Source organism: Aedes albopictus, chromosome 1 (genome assembly GCF_035046485.1).
Source record: "Aedes albopictus strain Foshan chromosome 1, AalbF5, whole genome shotgun sequence".
Classification (NCBI taxonomy): domain Eukaryota; kingdom Metazoa; phylum Arthropoda; class Insecta; order Diptera; family Culicidae; genus Aedes; species Aedes albopictus.
Window position 1 is genome coordinate 140,504,568 of NC_085136.1, and position 22,644 is coordinate 140,527,211.

The following is a 22,644-nucleotide window of genomic DNA, read 5'->3' on the forward strand; positions in this document are numbered from 1 at the left end:
TTCAGCAATTAATCATCACTTATGCAGAACTAACAAAAAAAAAATGTCCCGCAGAGTTCTAGCCAGAACTAACATTAGACGCTTGGCGTAGATGTAGGATACAGTTCATAGTGTCTGAAAGATAAATATATAATTATTATAATAAAGAATCGAACTTCGGTGCATTGATTCATAATCACTTACCTTAGCTAGCATCTGCTCCAAGCGGACCTGGTGTGATGGTTAGACCACAAGACAATCACGCCGAGGACCTGGGATCGAATCCCACTCCCGACATACTCACATAATGTGAGTGCTTCCTTCGGAAGGGAAGTAAAGCGTGGGTCCCGAGATAAACCAGCCTAGGGTTAAAAATCTCGTTAAAACAGATATTAAAAAATCTGCTCCACCTGGAATGGTGCGGGCTTAGTGATTTGTGAGAGATCAAGTTATATACTGCCATGTCTGATCAAAGGTTGAATGGCTTCGAACAAAGGCTGGGCTGTGGTTGAATAAGCGGTGTGCGGTGCACAATGTGGGAAAGGCGTCGGATCGGGTATCCTTACGGGCCGTCAATCCTGCTACTGGCTAACAACCAACAGGTCAGAGATCAACCAGTAATCCGTGTGCAGGGTCGAACCGGTGTCTGCAATAGATTGCCTCGGGTAGGGTCTATTTGCGGATCGGAACGATGGGACACTGTTGAGTTCTCTTGTTGGTGCTCCAGCAGCGGAGGGATCGATGCAGGCTTGCAACAACGTGTCCGTGTGCAATCGCACCGGTGTCCACAGTAGATTACCGCGGGTGGGGTCTAGCTGTGGATCGGAACGAAGGAACAACGCTTGTTGCCTTGCCGGGTATCGCTCGGGTGAGCAACGGGACGGGTGGACTGTATTTCAGCGGCAGCGGTATCAACAGCAGCAGGGGATGGCAGTCGAGTGGAATCGGGAAGCTCTTCAGTGAGAATGAAAATCCGGGTTTTTTCTACTGGAACAGCGTTTATTCGCGATGTTACGTAATAGGCGATTACAATGAAACTGATTCTCTGCACGCAAAGTGGCTTCTTTATATAATGCAATGGTTGTCGTTGTGTGCGTACATTTTATAGAAGTTAGGCTCCGCCCATCAATCGAACGGTAACAAAAATATTGGATGGAACATTCTAGAAGGTCAGTTTGGGGCAATTACTTTTCTTATTGATATCGTGGGAAAGGTATTGGAGTTTCTTAGCTTATAATTTAAGTTAACAATGTAAGGGGACAATGGGGTAAAACGTAAAGGGGATAAGGGGGTAAAATGGACAACAATATTCAAGTATAATTTTGGGAAACACAAATAAAAAAAACAAAAAAAAAACATCGTTCGGAACCGAACAAGCGGTGTAAGTGCTGGGTACGAACGCATGCATTAGCTGTCAACACATCATAGTTTTGTTTACAGTTCAGTGCTTCTCGATTTTGATAATTCTTTATTACACCAACGAACCTAACCTCAAAATGACTGGCAATCAGGTCATTTTGACAGATGTGAGCATGAAAAGGACGGCAACAAGATCGATAAAGTAGAATCTATGATCCGTCTTTTTCGTGCATGTGTGTAGTCTGTCAAAATGACCTGAGAAATGTCAAACATTTTCATGGCTAGCTTTGTTGGTGTAATAAAGAATTGTGAATCTCCGGCGAAGTCACGTAAAATGAAAACAAAAAAAAAATACAGGTAAAAACTCACAAACTACTGCAAAGGCGTTGTTGACGATACTCGCCTTACCGATCTTCGAAGGTCTTGCTTCGCTAGTTAGTACTAGCACCGAAAATCACTTTCACTCGCGATGGTACAGCCCAGGGACATAAATTTCACACAAGTCCCGTCCGGACCGTTTATCACTCGCGCGGGGTTACTGAACCCGGGATAGTGTCATCGACCGACCGAAGATGTGAAGATCGAGCGTAGGTTCTGACTACTTCAACGTGTATTTGCTTACTATTCTATATTTACAATTTTGGCTGTTTCTGCAGTATTATCGATTGACCATCGTGGTCACTCGTGCTTTCTCTCATGCGTCTTCATTAATGAGAGAAAACCAGGGCTGTTTGGTCAATTTGTTATTCTAATATATATACTATTGGTGGTTATCTCCAACAGGCGTAGAAAACATATATCTTTTATCTATTTCTAGGGAACGCTGGCAGTTTTGACGTCATCGAAACGGTAAAGCTTGCAAAACCCTCTTCTCTATCGTCATCTCGGTATTGGTGTGTTATATCCCGTAAGAGAATGCTTGATGCCTAATGTACAATTGTCAATTTCCATAATACTTCTCTTGTTGATTCATTTGACAAATGATCGATTTCCTCTTCCGCCGACTGGCTGCGCATCGCAAACTTAAACCATCACCTTCACTGCACACGGAACTGGAACCTGCCGATTCTCTTTCCCCTGGTAATTGTTTAACACCAGGGATAAACAATTGGTGCGTTGATGCCTTTCAATTATTAAAAAAAAAATGTGAATGTGCAGGTTACTTTTCGATAATGGGGATTCTGTAGCAGTTTTGGAATCCAGTGTTCAATGATCGGAGAGAGCAAAATCCTTTTTCTATGTTGTTGGAAAATCTGACCTTCAAAACTTTTTTTTATCTGTATTAACGAGATTTTTAGCCCTAGGCTAGTTCATCTCGGGACCCACGCTTTATTTCCCTTCCGAAGAAAGAACTCACATTTTGCGAGTTTGTCGGAAGTGGGATTCGATCCCAGGTCCTCGGCGTGATAGTCAAGTGTTCTAACCATCACACCAGGTCCGCTCCACACCTTCAAAACTTTTTCAGATTCCTCACGTCTTTTTTTTCAAATGGTGGTAATGAGTGCCAAATCTATTGTTTTTTTTTTAATATTTATGATCCATTTTTGGGATTTTTTATTATCCGCACAACTTTTTCGCTGATGGTGTGTTATTGATTGCCATTAGTCTGAATATAACTGCCCTAGTGCTAAACACTCAACATTGAAGATAAGCTGGATAAAGAAATGTAGAGTAGATGGATTATCTTCTTTTGAGTACCATATTCAGCATACGATGATGGGCTGTACAAGAGATACGTTATACATTTAACAAGCTACTATTCCAGTTGATATTCAGCTTCCAGCTTATTCAGCTATTGACACCATTAACCAACAATTGTTCAGTTACGACTCTCGAGTACGAGCTATCATTGTTACTTGGGGAGGCTCTTCCAGCAGTTTCATGAAGATTCCCTACAATTAATACTTTGGAAATTTCAGCACAACTCTTCTGTGGATTTTTTTTCTGAAATTCTTAAAAAAAATCTCATCTTACGAATTTTACGAATTAATTTCATGCAGATTACTCTAAATTGCAAATACATCCTAAAACTTCTTAATTGTGCTTGCCTCACAAGGAAGATACTAATTCATGCAATGGCTGACAAAGAAAGCCCTCCAATTAATAACTGTGGAAGTGCTCAAAGAACACTAAGTAGGAGAAAGGCAGGCCAAGTTCCAGCGGGAACGTAGAGCCATACAGAAGAAGAAGAAGAATGAGAAGAAGAAGAAGAAGGGAATCCATAGTCGTTCTTGTTTCAAAGCATTGCGTTTGATAACACGATATGAAACTTCCTTTAGATTATTCAGAAGATTATTCAGAAAAATATTGAAAAAATGTCTTCATTGGTTCCTTATTGATCAGTCATCTTACTTTTCCAGAGAATCCTTTGAATATATGCTCAGAATTTTCTTCCCAATTTAGTATAGGAATTCCTTATGGAAATTCTTCAAGTATGCTTCCAAAAAAATCAAGGAACACATTTAAAAAAATTTTAGGAGATTTCCCTAGAAATTATTAAAGAATTCCTTGGATTTTTTAACTTTACCTGCAATTTTTTAGAAGTCCCTTCATCAATTCCATCCTGAAATCTTTCTACAGTTTTTCATGAATTTCTCAGGAAATTCTTCTAGAATTGTATAAATATTCTCCGTCAATTAATTTATGTCGTTCTTTTGCATTTAAAAAAAAACATCTCTGGGAATTCTTTTAATTATTTCTCAACGAATGCCTTAAGCATTTATTGAAAAAAATACCTAACGGATTTCGTCCATTGAACATTTTCTCCGACAAGTCAGTAAATCCTGGAGCATTTTTCAACAATGTTTAAAGACACCATTTTAGCAAGTCTACAAGTAATTTGTCTGCCTTTTTTGAGAAAATTATCATAAATTTCTTCAGCAATCGTGTCGGCAATTTGTTCAGGATTTTTCGGCAGCTATTTTCAGGAAGTTCTTCGACAGTTACTGTCATCTTTTGTTTTGTTTTTTTTTCAGAAATTCCTCTGGTAGTTTGTTCGAAACCCTTTTCAACAGCTTTTTTTTGAATTTCTGAGAAACCACTCCGACAGGTGATTCTTTGACATTTTTTTAACATGATTACTCTGGAAGTTTTTCTGTCGAATTTCTTAAATGATTTGTTTGGCCGCTTCCTTAATAATTTCTTCAACAATTTTTCTGTAAAGAAGAAATCTCAAAGGTACTGCCGGATTTATATATAGATATAGATATATATATATATATATATGGAATGTATATGGAATATGAATAAATGAAGGAGTTTCTGAGGAAATTTTCGAAAAAATACCGCAGGAATTTCGAAGAAAAATCTCTCCAAGTTTCCAAATAACATCCTGAACAAACTGTCGAATTAGTTCACAAAGAAAATTCTAGAGGAATTCTTCAAGATATTGTCAGCAGAGCTGTAGCGTGCGGTTGGCCAGGTTGGCCCCCGCCAAGGGCGTCAACCTCAGAGGGGTGCCGAAAAGGCCTAAGTTCTTCCGAAAACTCTTTCGGAAATTCCTCAAGAGATTTCTTTGGAAAATTTTCAAAGCATAGCTCCAGAAATTCTCACAGAAACTTCTTCATGGATTAAAAAAAATCAAACCAAAAAATGTTCTGAAGATTTCTCTCGCAATATTTCGAAGGCTTCCTCAAGAAATTCCTCCAGGGAGGCTTCCAGATAGTTATCTAGACATTTATTTATTTGATATTCTTTCGCAGTTTCCAAATTTCTGCAGAAATTCTTTTGAAAAAATCCTTCAGGGTTGAATTTGAAAAGTTTCTCCGAGAAAAGTCCTCCATAGATTCCTCCAAAAGTTCTTCTTGGGGTTTATACTTCTATTTCACAATTTTATCTGGGTTTCTCTAGGAAAACCATCAATGATTTTCTTTACAAATTTTCCTACGTTTCCTTCAAAAACGCAAACAGAGATTCTTATAAAATATCTTAAGGGATTACTTAGAAGCCCTTCAATAGATTTCCTCAGCAATTCTCCATAGATTCACATAGAAAATCCTGCATGTATTCCCTTAGTAATCTTAAACTTAAACTCCGAAAATCTCTTCAGATTTTTTTTTCCAGAGATTTTTTAAGAAATCTTCTACAGATTTCTTTATAAATTCGAGAAGTTTCCTTCAGAAAATCTCCAATAGATTCTTTTAGGAAGAAGAAATCACTTACTTTGCACATCAAATCTCCCATTGATTCCTTCCGATTGTTGACATTGTTCCATGTTCACTAGAGGTTGCCTCATAAATTTCTGCTAGATTTCCAGTAGCAAAGTAGAATTTCTTCAAAAAATCATAAATTTGAAATGTCTTCAAGGTTGCGACCATTCATTTGCAAAGATTTACATTCATTTGCTATTATCTCAGTTCAGAAGCATGCTATCGAAAAACAATGTATGGATGAATTTATCCTTGTAGTTTTATCTGAAAGTTTGCCGAATAACATTGGGGTCGCAAACGCATACCAAAGTCGTGAGCGAGCTGTGAAGGCAACTTTCCACAGCGTGAATGAAATTTACATTCACCGCGTGGAGAGTTGCCTTCACAGCTCGCTCACGACTTTGGTATACGTTTGCGACCCCAATGTTATTCGGCAAACTTTCAGATAAAACTACAAGGTTAAATTCATCCATACATTGTTTTTCGATAGCATGCTTCTCAACTGAGATAATAGCAAATGAATGTAAATCTTTGCAAATGAATGGTCGCAACCTTGAATGTCTTTCAGAAGTTTCTCCAGGTATTTCGTTAGAAAACCTGCCGTTGATTTCATCGCAAATTTCCCAGGTTTCTTTTGATAGTGTTGAATGGATTCCTTCGAAAATTCCCCCAGGGTTTCCACCATATAACTTTCTAGAGGTTTGTTTTAGCAAATCCTTTAGACATTTCCTGAGAAACTTTTTTTCAGAGATTCCTTCAAAGTTCTTCCAAGTATTTTTTTTCAGAAAATCTTCCAGTCTTCAGGCATTTCTTCATGATCTCCTTCAGAAATTCCTGCAGGAATTCCTCCACGATCTAAATTGAAAATTCTTACTGAAATGTTCTCCGGATATTCCTGCAGAAATTCCTCAAGAGATTCTAACAAAACATCTTCCGAAGATTCTAACAAAAACTCATATAGAGATTTCTTCAGGAGTCCCTTCAGGCATTTTTTCATTTCCATGGTTAATGATTAATACTGAAAATTTTCTTACAGATTTTCTGGCAAATATTTTGATTAAACTTCAGAAAAAAAAATCCTATGGCAAGTTTATTAGAAAACTCTGAAATCCCCTGAAACTCAATTAACTCTTCAGGACGCCCAAAAAACCTCGCTCTTAGTATACAAACTTCAAATAAACTTTGAAAAATAAAATGAATACCATTTTTTTCTGGTACTTTTTTTCAAAAGTTTCTCGAGCAATTTGTTCTAGTATAATACCAGAAACTCCTCAGGTTCATTCATAAGGCCCAAAAGATATGTATGAATCTGGTTGCTATTCTAAGAATTACTCTAGCAGTTTCTTAAAGAATGCCTTTGCAAATTTCTCTGAGAAACTCATAAGATGTTACCACAGAAGTTTCAGAAAATATGCCTAATGTAAATTCAGGATGAGTTGAAGAAATTGTTCAATGCATTCCTAAGGAAAATTCAGAATGAATTTCAAATGAAATCTCCATACGGAGTATTGAAATAATGTCAGAGGAATTCTCAAATGAAGTACCAAAGAAGAATCTCTAAATTTCATCATGTTTGCTAAACTGGAGCTGTTTTTCTAAAGATGTTAAAGTTTGTATGGAAAAATATCTCCTTTTTACTACATATATTTGGTTATGTAACGATCCAAGGGTTGGCGACACCATTGTTGAATCTACATAGAAGCGGTTGCCTCATCTCCACGGATGTCTTGGCGAGTAGAAAAGCATTTAACCTGCAGTAGCGATTATCGAAATCGTTCCGCACCACTTGTATTGTTATCCTCTAACTCTAACTTCTAAACATGCAAGAACTTTTTGATTGCGCTTTTAAGCGTCTCCAATCACACGGAAATTTCGCCGACCGACGTCCCATTTACGGTTGTATTCCTTCACGAGCCTTTGCATCACATCTCGTGTTACAAACATTCGCTTGAAAATACGGTCTTCCGGTAATTTCTTCTTCTCACTACCGTCACGTATGTTTGATACTGTATGACAAACTTATGGTTTTGATAAATCTTACATCTTCAAATCCGATTCCATGATTCCAATCACTGCAATTATTAATTGTCCCAATTTAAAGTTTGTAGTTCTTATCTTATAGCCTCTAGCATCTAGTTGCTAGCTTCTTGCTGAAAGTTTTTTTGCTGTAGGCTTCTCATTTTTTATTTCTCACTGCTTGCACCTTGTTTCTTGTTTATTATTTCAAGCTTCTAACTTCTTGCATTTGGGTTTTGAGTTATGATCTTTCTTCTGTTGCCGAGCCTCTATTGTCTGTTTTTTGCTTTTAGCTTGTATGTGCTTTATTTGAGCTCTAACCTTTAGCTTCTAACTTCTAGGATTCATTTATGTTCCTTCCTTTTAGTTTCTAGCTTCTGACTTCCAGCTCCGATCTTTTGTTATAGACCGGTACCAGGTAACTCGTTCGTGCTAATTAACATTTGTGGGAATACTAGACAATTTACAGCACATATCATATTGTTGGACCATCCATTATCCCTCTAATGCCCAAATTTTTGGTTTTGATCTAAATATCATTTTTCGACATCTAAAATCGATTTAAACATGTTTTGGAAGATGATTCTTTTTAATTCTCGATTTTGTGAATTTCAGTTTTTGATTTTTCTAATTTTTATTTTTGAACATTCCCACACTTTTACATTTTTCCTGGAAGCCAATTTGGGGAACGGATTTTTTAAGATGAAAACATTTTGAGATTTTATGATTATTGTTGAAATATTATCATTTTAAATTTTTTTCACATAAAATTTTATTTTCCGTGTAATTTTATGGAAATAATTTTAGAGTGTATTCGATTTCCTTAAACTATTAAACAAGGACAGTATAATTTGGGAAAAATTTAAAATACGTTAATTGTAGCGATTCAATACAAAATAAACAATGACTTCTAAAAGGTGATTTAAACATCATTTTTCAATGATTTAAAAAAATGTAAATACGCTTTAAAATACACCAAAAAACATTTTGAGATATACAGAACAGTCCTAAATGTTTGCCAAAAATATAAAAAAAAAAGATTTTTCACGACACAAAAATTACAAAAATGCTCAAACTATACCCCGTCTAAAGGCGGGATTGGGTATTAGAGGGTTATTCTAAGCAACTTTTTTCCTATATTCAATAATATGAAACTTTGTCCTAGCAACTGTAGCAATCCTCAATTGAAAATGCACATTTTCCAACGATTGCCACCCAATCACCCACCACATTGCACCATAAGTAAGCACTACATCTCCCGTTTTTTTCTCCATTTCTCCGTCTACTTTCAGGCGCCCTCCAGTCGAAGCAACTGACGACTCTGGCGAAAAATTGTAAGCTATCATCCTCCATTAAAAGACACACATACTAGCACCAATCGAAATCACAAACCCCGCCTGTAGCAGCAACAAAAACGTAGCAAAAACTAAGTTACGAAACGGAAACCAGTTTACAAAGGCGCCATACTCCACACTCCGTTGTTGTTGGGTATGACGTTTATTGAACGATTTTGTCGTTCATCAGATTGCTGCTGCTGCTGTACGAAACAATACTACCTACCTACCTAGTACTGCTGGTGCTGCATGCAGGCAGCTCCAGCAGCTGTTGTTGTAAAAAATCACGTCCTCCATCGCATCGTTCGATCCATATCGGTTCCGGCGGTGGTACCGACTAGAAAGCGAGAGGGCCAGGTCCTGGACGACAATGGAGACGTGACCAACAGATAACGAATGAACATACGGGTGCAGAAAAAAAATGAATCTAAACGGACATCCAGCTTGTACTAAAGCTACTGTCAATGCAATTTAGTGCTAAGCTGTTCCATGTGGATTCTTAAGGAAAAAAAGCTCTTGAGAAGATGATGCATATAATCACATGCTATGGTTTTCCAGAACCTGTGTAATCGAGATTTTTTTATCATGAATAAAACTGCTATTTTAACGTTAACTTCGTCTATTCGGAAAGCGCTACTACCATCATGGCACTGGGAGTAAAATGAAAATTTTAAAATAAAATAGAAGTTTTTGCATTATTAGCATAGTCATTCTAAGATCGATTTTCGAAATTCATGTCAATCAATTGAAAATATTTACACCAACCATGCCGAATAACAACATTGATTGCAGTTTTACAACAAAATCATTGTAAAACGGAGTAAAATAAACCAATGACTTTCGTGTACATGATTGGGTTTTGGCGACCTTGTTGCAACCCAGTGGCAATTATTAAGGAGCTGAAAGTGCACAACCTGAAGCCACAGAATCTTGTTCTCATCCTCCGTGAGCAAGGCACTACCCAGTAGAATTGGCCCTACCAGGTCCATCTAGAGATGGGCCACATAACATGGAATGGATTCTGGAAAGTGACGATCCTGTTCCAGATCATCGTTTGGTGCGACCTGTGTCACCTGAGAAAATGCCAAAACGCGCGAAATTCCTGGAGATCCACAGACAGGCGTTCATATGAAGAACCAACGCTTCTAGTTCTAATTAAATAAACATTACTCCACGAATGAAAGTCCGGGTGAAATCATAGGATAAATCCTCTGAGGAATGTCAAAAAAACCGAGAAGAATCTTTGAAGGGACCACAGCAAGAATTCTGGCTTGAATATCTGAAAGAATCCAGTAAGATTCCCCGAAGGGGGGATCCCTGATATCGATTGGCATTCTTTACAAATTCCCGGAAGGGATATTTGAAGGAATTTCAGCAGCGGCTCTGTCAGTTCAAGATTTTCTAAGGCAATCCCGCAGAAAACCCTAATGGAATCCCGGGAGGATTTCCTAAAGGAGCTCTGGGAGTCATATCTGGTAATATCCTGAGTGGAATCTCAGGTGGAAGCTTAACTGAAAGAATCACAGAAGAAATCCCGGGAAGAATTACTGGAGAAATCCCGAAAGGAATTCCAAGATAAATCCCTGAAAAATCTTTCAAGAAATACAAACAGAATGCTGGCTAGAGTTTCTGAAAGAATCCTTTCAAGATTTTCTAAATCAGGGATTACATTATTCCCCAAGGAATTCAATAGAAGATACCTGACGGAATCTTTAGAATAATCATGGCAGGAATCAAGGATGGAAACTCAGCAGGAGTCCCATAGAAGAAATTCCAGAAGAAATTATTGAAGACATCCCTGAAAAAAAAACTCGTAAAACATTTTTGAAGGAACTCCAACAGCCTAATGAACTATTTGGCCTAACTTATTTCGATTCAACGTTCTTCAGCTTAATGATCTAATACTTGACCTACTAACCTATGCGGCCTTATGGCCTGTTCGGCCTAATGACCTATTCGACCTATTGACCTATTTGCCCCAATGACCTGTTCGGCCTAATGACCTATTCGGCCTAATGACCTATTCGGCCAAATGACCTCTTCGGCATAATGGCATATTCGGCCATTCGGCCAAATGACCCCTTCGGCTTAACCCTTAAAAGATGTGGACAACTTTTTTGCATAGTTATACTTATAGCTTTCGACCCAGTGGGTGGATTTTCATATCCAAAATGTTTTTATCAAGGGGATTAGTTGTGATATCATATGCATATATGGAGATTATGTTATGCTAGAACATTTTGGAGATATAGCTGCAAATGTAGTGTACACCACTTGTTATTCGCTCGATTTCGGGTAATATTTCTATGCAAATGTGATATATGTTATTGAAAATTGCCCAAAACTCCTTATTTGGGTTGTAGCTGTAAGATAGAAATGAGTTATGTCCTTTTACAGCTGTTACATAGATTTCCAGGTTATCCAAAACGTCCAGAAGTTTTGAACTCTGTCTACTGAATACAAATAGTTATGTTTACTTTTTAAATCACTTGAATTTGAAGAATTACATTCAAATATACATTTTAAAACATGAAGTGGTGGTAGTCATGACCTGGTGATGTTCTAGGTAACTTAAAAAAGCTCTGAAGTTGTGATTGTAAGGCCTTTACCTGTAATAGTATATCAAACTAATGTATGCATGTCAGAACTGATTTCATTAGATCCATACATGTAAATCAGAGTATGAAAGACCAACTGCACATCAATGGCGATACCTTAGGCCATCCAAATCATTCTGGAGTTAAGGTCTTTATATCTACACCGGTAATAACGCATCGGTTGCATTTCAAACTTAGTATAGTGCGTTTTGGTAGTCATAGAAGATCAGTTGAATCATATGATACTTGTATACACATCATAGAGGCATCCTGGATCATCCGAACTATTCTGAAGTTGGGAAATATGGTTTGAATTAGAAATGGTATACCAACAGAAGTGAACAAACATAAGGTTTTACCCATTTGATTTATGCACATAGTGCAAGCCATGGGAGAGAAGTTTCCAGATCATCAGAGATATATGAGGTCACCTTTCAGTATTATGTGGTTAAGGCCTTCAGATCTATGCTCGTAACAAAGCATCCTGCACGTTAAAAAGTTAATGTAGTGTAGTTCAGTAGACATAGATGATGACTTCAACAATATATCATATAACTTAAAGCTGTTCTAGATAATCCAAACCATTCTGAAGCTTAAATATAGGGTTTTCATTTGTAATGACATATCAATGAAAGTGCACTAATAGCAGCATGTACAGGGGATAGACAAAATGATCGAGACAGGCTTAATCTCTATTTTTCAAAAAATGTTCAACTAGCTGTAACTTTTCGAAAAGTGCATCAAATATTCTCAAATTTTTACTGTAAGTTCATCAACTAGTTGCGTATCAGTGGTTCAAATTTGGAAAAGATCGGGCCATTCTCCACAAAGTTATGAAGATTCTTGAAAAAGGTAAAATTATCCGATAGCCAACTTTGAGCTGTTATATCTCCGGATTCAATGAACCGATTGAAATGAAATTTTGACCATTTATGACTTATATAATGAACTCTAGAAAACATTTGACTTAACTTGAAATTTTAAACAAGAGATAAAATTATAGCAATTTTTTTTTCACGATTTTCCAGTAAATTGGTCAATTTTTAATATGCATTCTATTACTTTTTCAATTTATTTGGGGCTATGTTATTACTTTCCTTCAAAACACATTTATACATGAGTCAATTAGAGGGAAATTAAATGAACTATAATTTACATCTTGAATTTTGAAACGATGTTGATATTTTGGATAATTTTGTGTTTTATTAGAAAAAAAATCTAATCGTTATTATTTTCTTCCGTGTTAAGAATATTAAGTTAGGTCAATGGTTTTTCATAGCTCATTATATAAGTCATAAATGGTCAAACTTTCATTGCTTTCGGTTCATTGATTCCATAGATATAACAGCTCAAAGTTGGCTATCGGATAATTTTACCTTTTTCAAGAATCTTTATAACTTCGTGGAGAATTGCCCGATCTTTTCTAAATTTTGACCACTGGTACACAACTAGTTGATGAATTCACAGTAAAAATTTGAGAATATTTAATGCATTTTTCGAAAAGTTACAGCTAGTTGTACACTTTTTGAAAAGTTAAAATTTTTCCTGTCCCGATCATTTTGTCTATCCCCTGTATCTCATTTGATTCATAATATAATTTAAGTACAAGTGATTTAAAAAGTAAACATAACTATTTGCATTCAGTAGACAGAGTTCAAAACTTCTGGACGTTTTGGATAACCTGGAGATCTATGTAACCGCTGTTAAAGGACATAACTCATTTCATCTAACAGATACAACCCAAATAAGGAGTTTTGGGCATTTTTCAATAACATATATCACATTTGCATAGATATATTACCCGAAATCGATCGAATAACAAGTGGTGTACACTTAATTTGCAGCTATATCTCCAAAATGTTTTCCATATATGCATATGATAGCACAACTAATCCCTTTGATAAAAACATTTTGGTTTTGAAAATCCACCCACTGGGTCAAAAGCTATAAGTATAACTAAGTATAACATTGCGTCAAAAGCTATAAGTATAGCAAAAAAGTTTTCCACATCATTTAAGGGTTAATGACCTATTCGGCCTAATAACCTATTCGGCCAAATGACCTCTTCGGCTTAATGAACTATTCGCCCAAGTAACACAGAAAACATCTTCTAAAATGTAATTTAAAAAAGAAGTTGCAGTACAGTATTATAAGTGAAACTGCATACATCTTGTGTTGAAATCAAGTTTTAACTATGTTCAGCAATAACAAGTTTTTAAAAATATTGTCAATCTCAGAACAAGTTATAATAACGTTTATTTAATGTTGATAACACAAGATTTTTGTCTCATCGCCTTCCTTCAATTAAAAAAATATATGTGAAACATCAGCAGCACATATTTATAACCTTTGGGGTCCTCTGCCTTTGTCAGCAGCAGACGCAATAGCGAGCGCTCTGTACTGATTGGTATCGTTTGTTGTTTTTGGTTGCTTTGAACCGGTGCGGTGCTCGGGTTTTATTGTTTCATATCGGTGGTGCTTATCGCAAACAATGATTTGCAATACTGTGCAATTTCGGTTCCCCGCGGGAACACAGCCGCCTTCTTGGGAAGAGATTGCGGTATTCCTGACACGGCTGAATACTGATCGTGCTCAACTGGAAACCGTTTACAAAATGCCACGGGAAAAATCAGTGTGCATTAAGTTCAAGTCAACGGAAGCCTTCGAAGATGCACTGAGACGGAACGAGGAATGGATAAAATTTGCATATTCCAATGGTGTAGCTGTGGATGTGCACATGTCCATTGCCGGTAAAAACATTTCGTACGTGCGTGTGTTCGATTTACCGCCGGAATTAACCGACAGCGCTGTATCTCTGGCACTCGGAAATTACGGAAAGGTAGACAGGATAGTACGAGAGAAATTTCCAGCCGGTCTCGGACTCGACCACGTACACACGGGCGTACGCGGGGTATATGTGGATATCGGCAAAGAAATCCCAGCATCACTGGAAATCGGCAACTGGAGAGCGAGGGTATTCTACGATGGATTAAAGGGGAAATGTTTCACGTGTAATATGGAAGGGCATCAAAGAGACTCTTGCCCGCAGCGGAAAGTTCGGAAGCAGAAGGAGAAGAAGAAAGAATTTGTATCGTATGCGGGAGTAGTTGAAACAGGAGTGGTATCTTTGCTGGATGAGTCGGACTCGGTGGAAACTGACATTATTGAAGAGGAAACGATCGAAGAGGATGATTTACAACAATCAGTAGTGGATCTGCAAACAACGAAGGAAGACGAAGAGAGGGAAGAAAGGCGGGCAATGCAGGAAAAAGGTCTGGTGAGAATGATGACCAGCATACAGGAGGCAGTACACAAGCATCAGGTGAATCAACGGCGAGCCCAGTTTGCAGCTTCTGGATCGACGGAAATGCTGCGGCCAAAAAAAGCAGCAAGGAAGAGCTCAAAGTAATGTAATTTAGTAATTAATTTACTGTATCACAAACCCTGTTTATACAATGCTATGATTCGGCTCCGTAATGTGCTCGGCACGAATGAGCCTATTTAATAAATAAATATAAGAATAAAAAAAAAACCTTTGGGGACAAACATGTTACGATAACGTTATTTTTATGTTTTAAATACGTTAATATACCAGTTTGGAAGTTCGTATTCTCTTCTCACTCACTAAGATATTCTCCATGAAACATGTTTTGCACTCAAAAATACGAGGCAATTCAATTATGATATTATCAATTTGGTTGAAAATCGGAGTTTTCGACTAGCGAAGTTGGGGTTTTCTCCAAATCCGTGCGGCGGACCTAACTTCGGAAGTGGTACGCTGTATAGTGAACCTGGCCAGCTATACAGCGCACCACTTCCGAAGTTAGGGCCGACGCACGGATTTGAGAAAAACCCAACTTCATTAGTCGATAATTCCGGGTATCAACTGCATGGAGAATATTCTTTGCACTTAAATGTCAGGCCAATAACAGCAAATGTTCACTTAAAATACTTACGTGTCGACTACATCTCACTTCGAAGCATCTTTAATCACTGGGAATATTAGAACGGTTTTTGTTTCAGGAAGAACTTCGCTCAAACTTTGTTATTGTTATACTTTAGTTCAAAACAGGTATCTAAAAACAAAAATCATATTGTTGGAAACGGATGTTTCAAATTCGTTGCTATAACGTTTTTTGAATGTATTCCAACCAATTGAAGTAGTTTTCGGCAAACGTGTTATTGAGAAGTGCTAGCGATGTAATTTAAACGTTCTTCTGATGTTTTGAATTCTTTCCTATCAGTCCAGATAAATTAAAGTGCCTGCTCAAAAGTTTCATACTAATTATTTTATGTAAAACCGTTTGTCCATCTGCAAAGGTTTTCTATTATTTTTTCTTATGACGTTTTAAACATTTATTGAAATAATATATTTTACTTATTTGTAACGAACGCAAATTCTACGAACTAAAAGCAGATCGTTATTACAAACAGTATTCTAAAACTTCCTGACCGTACTGTGTCATGAAGCCCCCATGTTGCATGTCTGAAAAATTGTTCGAAAATCTCACACAAACCCGAGAGATGAAAAAACTTCCTTTCTTATTTTTAATCGGATGGATAGCCAATAAATTAATGAAAAGTGAATGCGTTAATTTCACCATAAATTTTTAATGGCACATGAAATTATGTCATAGTGACCAAACACTGAGATGGTAAATTACCAATAGAATGTAAGGTTCGAACATTATTTTGAGCCATTACCAAATACCACGTAATAGCTGTCACATCGATTTACTTTTTTTCCTGCTAGCAATAAATTAGTATTTAGAATGTTTTTGAGAACATTATCAATACATATTCTTATGTTATGATAATGTATTGAAAAACATCTTTAGAAACATCGAAGATGTTTTATAAGCCGCCATTTTTTGCGCTTTTTCGGTTATATAAGTGTACGAAATTAAGTTTCGCACTCGAGAAACAAAACATGGGCGTTTGTATGAAACATGTATTTTAAACATTAATATAACAAGTTGTGTTGCTTGGGCGGCCTAATAACCTATTCGGCCTAGGGACCTTATAACCTTTCTGGCGTAATGACCAATTCGACCTAATGACCTATTGGGCCTAATAATCTTTTTGACGTTCGGCCTGATGACCTGTTCGGCCTACACACCAATTTTTTATTGCTGTTTTTGTGCTGCAAGTTCAGAAATTCTTCCAGCAAAACAAAACATATGTTTTGTTTGATACAGCCAATTTTCATTTTAGTTACGTTACCTTAATGAAGGGACGTTAATGGAGTTTACTTGAATGGATTGTACTTAAATGGAGGTTTGAGTAACACGAATACAAATGCCTTGAAATGCCACAAGAACTCACCTAAATTCCCAGTGAAACTCACATGGGAACATGCGAAGCCCCCAAAAACCTTGTGAAACATCAAGAAACATATTGAAACAATTTGATCCCTCAAAGCCCTTCAACGCCTCTCTGAAACTTCCTGGAAACACCTTGAAACAATTCTAACCCCTCCTAAAGCCCCAATGAAATTCACCTGAGAGCACGCGAATCCCAGAAAAACTCCTTCGATACCTCCTGAAACGCCTTGAAACGAATTGGAATGCTTTGAAACGTCTTGAAACGCTTCTCAAATTCCCTGAAGGCGTCGTGAAACGTACCTGAGAGCCCGCAAAGTTCCCGAAACCCCCTCTGAAACCTCCTAAAATGCCCTGAAATGCATTTATTAAAGCGCCTCTGAAACTTCCCTGATGCCTCACCCAACTAACAATCGCAAGCCACAAACCAACATGCATGCTGAATTGTTGCTTTATAATAATAATGAGAGCTGAACTAAAATTGTGCTGTACACCTTACTAAAAAAATGCTTTTTCAACTGAAAAAGTAGCCAATGTGCAACCTTTTGTATCGGTAACAGCAATGATACTTTAAAACAATGTGCAAGAATTTAATGAGATTTCTATTCGTCTTGCAGTAATTCCTTTACAAAGCAGTTACGTATTAGCACATGTATATGTAAAATGTTAATAAGCGCTTTGGTTTCATCATACTTCGACTCAGAGTGCAGGATGAAAAACACGTGTGTTTTACTGAACAGCAGCTGAATTAATGTGTTGTTCAGTTGTTAACCATAATGATCTGTTCTAAGTCACCACTGCTGAATGCGAATTGAAGTGTGATCATTATTCCACGACGGGAAGTTTATGTTTTGATTTGAGTGCTTCAATTCACCATCTGTAGGATGGCGATGATAGGAAGGCAGGATACCCGAGCAGGAGAAAATAGCTGTAGAATACCAAACTCAGGTATGGAAACCCGAATACCTACAACCTGAATGAGGTATTAAGAGGCCATGCATAAGAGGTAAAATATTTAAAATAATAACTAGGGTATATTCTGCGCATAACACGTGAATAATGACATCTGGTATGACAATACTTAAATAGTAATAAGCGATTTTTCCATAATTTTATAAATACCTTAAGCAGTCCTCAACACCAAATCAATAACTCGTTGAGATATTTTACCAATACCTACAAAATACCTAAATAAGCTATTTTCAATACCTGGGTAACCGACCAATAGAGTAAAGTGGGGCAAAAGTTCGAGTGGGGCAAGAGTTTCTTTTGAAGTTTTTGAGCTCAATTCAAATTATTTCTTTCGGGTGTCAAGGTTATTCGAACTCTTTTTGAAAAAGAGTCTTTCACTCCAAAAATTGTGAAAATTGATCAATATTTCGAGAAGTTATGACAAAATGTTGGTTTTTGATCAAAAAATTGTAACATGCGATGGCCCTTCCAACGCATGGAATGAATTTTTAATGAAATCGAATTCGATATTTTATTTTGGGGCGTAACTAGGTATATTTTGAAGATGCTCTAGCATGTATAACTTTTTGCAAAAAAGATTTGGAAATCATATTTTTCACATAGTGGGGCAAAAGTTCGAATTGTGGGGCAAAAGTTCGAGTCATGTGGCAACTTTAGGTAGAAACCTAAAATTCAGCAAAATGTACATAATATCTCTAAGAGTGATGGAATTAGTGAGAAAATTCGATTAAAGTTGAAAAAAATGTTGTTTTATCTTCTGAATTTGGGGGAAAACTACTTATCTTTGGTGTAGTAAATTTAACCCTGATTTGGGTAAAATGCAAATCGAATTTTAAAGTGTATTCCAGTTCTAACATCAAATATTAAGTGGTTTCAGGTATTCCTATTACCAAAGTGTCAAAATAGTGTGCTACGGTTAGCGAAATTCCACAAACACTAGATTCGAACTTTTGCCCCAGTGGTGGGGCAAGAGTTCGAATAAAACACACACATACAAAATGTGTTATAACTCAAAATTGAAAAGACATTTAGCGTAACTTTGTTCAGCAAAATTTTAGCTCATGGATGGTAGAATCACCACACGGTATTTATTTATTTTTATCTGCTTCGATTTTTTTAAATAGGTTGAATTATCAACTAAGGTCGAACTTTTGCCCCACCTTACTCTACCTTGTCTTGGTATGATACCTGACTTTGGTATGCTGCAGTTATGTACCAGTTATTCCTTCCTGCTCGGGTAGCTGGCAATCGACGGGCCTCGAGTTCGAATTTTGATTTAGATAAACGTATGAAGTTATTGTTTCATAATAGTTGTTCATAGCATAAATGTCACCATAAAGTCCCATAAAAGTTGAAATTTTTTAGATTGTTTTTTATTTTTAATCAATTTTGGTTAAGCTAAAAAACAGCTTTACTATATATTTCTAAAACGCTTTTAACAACAAGCAGTTCAGTTGGTGCATAACAGTATACTTTATAATTTCTCCAAATTTGTATGAACAAAGCCCGAACAAAGGTTGTACCTGAAAGTTATCCAAATATTATTCAGCATCATGCTGGATTAATTCGATGCTTGTTAAATGGGTGATTATTAGTTGGGCAGTGGAACTCACCTAAGAGACCTCGAAGCTCAAAAATACCCCTTGAAACCTCCTGAAACGCGTTGAGTTACCTTGACATGCTTTGAAACGCCCCTGAAACCCCCGTGGAAGTCCCTTTAGAACCCATGAGGCCAACTAAAACCACTCAGAAAACTACTGCAATGCATTTAACCTTTCAGCGCGCGCGCTGTTGTAAAAAGTACAACACTACCAAAAAAACCTCGCGAGCGCGGTGCAGTTTCGGTTGCTTGATGGCGCGCGTCCTGAAGGTTAAACACATTGAAACATCTGTGAAACCATCCGTCAAAGTAACATAAGTGGCTGCGAAACCCCCCAAAACCCACAGGAGTCTCTCCAAACTCCCTGGCCCGCATCTAGATACTTTGAACACCTTTATACGCCTCTCAAATCCCCTGAAACCCCGTGAAGCTCACCTGAAAGCCTGTGGAACCCTCTAAAAACCTCCTTAAAAGCATTGACACACCTCTGAAAACCCTTCCCAAAACTGACTGAAACCTACTATAAGGCCACGAACTTTGTTGAAACAGCTCTTAACAACCTCTACCACTCCGAAACACCTTTGAAAGCCCTCTGAAATCACGTTTGGTCCCCCACTAGAATTCCTAGTCGCTTGGCCTCGTTAAACTTCTTTGAAACCTTAAAATCCATTTGGGAAATAAGCTTTACTCTCGTAAAAACTCCAAGAGAGGTCTGCCTGATTATATTCCCAATGATATTTGTAAATGAACTCCGTGAAGAATCTTAAAAAAAAACTCCTGTTGGAAATCGAAGCATCCCCCTATCCTCCTGGGAAAATCTCCGAATGAATTTCAGGAGTGATCTCTAGAAGAAAGAAACTTCTGGACTGGATGAATCTCTGAAGTAACTCCTGAAAAAAATTTGGGAAGCAACTCCTGGACTTATCCCTAAACAAACTTCTGAACGAACCCCCTTCGAAACTTCTGGGATAATCCCTGAAGAGACCCTGGAGAAATCCCTGAAGGAACTTCTGGAGCAACCCCCGAGAAACTTAATATACTGCCGGAATCTTCGAAGGAACTCCTGGATTAATCCCAGGAGGAACTTCTGCAGCAAAACCTGTAGAATCTTCTACAGAAATCTATAAAAAAAAATCCTGAAAGAATCTCTGAAAAATCTCCATGAGGTGTCCCGAAGGAATTCCTCAAAGGAGTTTCAGGAGGGATCCTTGAGAAAATTTCAGGATGGATCCCAGACGGAACTCCAGGAGATATTTCTGAAAGAATTCTTGAGAGAATCCTTTTAAATTTAAAAAATTCTTCCGGTCATCTGCCAAACTTACTGAAATTTAATTAAGGCACCTTTTTATAAGGTTCTGGGTCGTTTAAGTATAACTCGAAAGAACACCGATGATTTAAAGATGGAAAAATCTTTGATAAAGTACTGGTAGTTTCTACGCCAACTAATCTCTGAAGTGCAAAACTAAAAAGAATAGTCTGCACAGTTCAAAATTGTAACATCGCTTCGCTGTAACAAAATGACTTCCATCGCTTTTAACACAATTCTCCATCGGATTGTAAAATTTCAGTTTGTCTGCAGTATAAAGCTTGCTAACAATTTTGCTTACAAGAAATTGTGTTGTGTAAAATTGAATGAAATCCCGAGCAGGAATGAATAACTGACACATAACTGGAGGATACCAAAATCAGGTATCATACCAAGACAAGGTATTGGTTGGTAAGCCAATTATTGGAAATAACTTATTTTGGTATTTTGTACGTATTCATAAAATACCTCAACGAGTTATTGGGTTGATGTTGAGGACTGCTTGAGGTATCATTGATTTATGAAAAAATCGCTATTTGTATTGAAGAATCGTCGATTATTATTTAGGTATTACCATACCTGATGTCATTATTCACGAGTTATGTATAGAATACACACCAGTTATTATTTTAGATATTTTACCTCTTATGCAGCGCTACTTAATACCTCATTCAGGTTGTAGGTATTCAGTTTTCCATACCTGAGTTTGGTGTTCCTCAGCTATTTTCTCCTGCTCGGGATGAAAAGAAAATCTAATATTACGTCAAGTGTAGTTTTCTGAATTTCTTTCAGTATGTGTAAAAAAGGCAATATTTCTGATGATCATATTGACAGTTAGAATGTCACACTCCGAGTTCTTTTGATCATGAAACGGCCAAACGACCCATACGCATATGGCTAAATGGCGTTCGGCCAAATGGCTAGACACTTTTTTTTAATAGTAGAATCTGCCGTACATTCAATTCTCAAAATACATAGTTTCAGAGAAAATTGTTTGACTTTGTGTTCGTGCAGCTAGTGTCACCAAGCATTTAGTCACATCGTGCTGAGGAGCGTGGGTTTGATTCCCGCCGCAGCTGTCAGGAAAAAGTTTTCGGCTGTGCCACTGGGCGTTGCATGCTAGTCTGTTGTCCCGAGCAGAAGGGAATAACAACAGCATAAGGAGCTGTGTTATTTGGGCAAAATAACTGAATAATAAAACCGATTATTTCTAAGTTATTACCATAACATATTGTGTTATAAACTTGTCTGTCATAAGCGGCAAAATAACAAATTCCATAACAAACAAATGTTCCTGGAAAACCATTTCAATAACTTGTTTTGTTTTTTGTTCAATCACAACTTAATAACAGTGAATTCGGAAAATATTTCAATAACAAATTTTGATATTAATATGTTATTGATAATAGTCGGAGAGCAGAATTTGCTATGATTTCAAACTCGTTACTAAATAAGTTACAATACTTGTTATATAATATTAAAAGCTTTGTCCCACAAGCCCGCCAATAACATGAGGTTTATCACTCTGACGTAAGAAATATTTTCAAATGATCGAAAAATACTATATTCAGCTTTTAATTCATTCTAAGAGATTTGAAGTCGCAAGATAATCGAACTTTAGTAATTTCTATAATATCAAATACGACGAGCTTCGTTTTCCATCTGTAATTTATAAACAGTTCTACTTTAATTGTATTCGGAGCACGGTTTTGAAATCAACACGTGTACTTGAAAAAGTTTGATCGTCCATAGCAATTTGTGACTTTTTTTTTGTTTTTTTTTTCAGCATAGAAACTGAAGAATTTTTAGAATGCTCAACAGTTTTGCAGAAAATGTTGGGATATTGGAAATATTGTACAGATTATTTCAATTTTTCTGGAAACTTTGTTTTAATTCCTCCGATTTTTCCCTGGATTTAGGAATTATGCCGAATATTCCTCCTGGATTCTACAATGATTCCTCCAAAAAATTTTCTATAATTTCTCCTGGATTTCCTCTGATGATTCCTACAG

The 22,644-nt window shown here is 37.0% G+C and overlaps 1 protein-coding gene across 2 annotated transcripts in view; it reads left to right on the forward strand.

Annotated features, from left to right (window-relative positions):
• LOC109422828 (sex determination protein fruitless) overlaps nucleotides 1-22,644 on the forward strand; it is an 883,045-nt gene that overhangs the window by 230,433 nt on the left and 629,968 nt on the right. Inside the window, exon 3 of one of the 2 annotated variants that reach the window (XM_062845497.1) lies at nucleotides 8,795-8,836. The exons of the other annotated variant lie outside the window; for it this stretch is intronic. The gene's annotated coding sequence lies outside the window, so the exon portion shown is untranslated. The remainder of the gene's footprint in view (nucleotides 1-8,794; nucleotides 8,837-22,644) is intronic. 2 annotated transcript variants of the gene reach the window in all.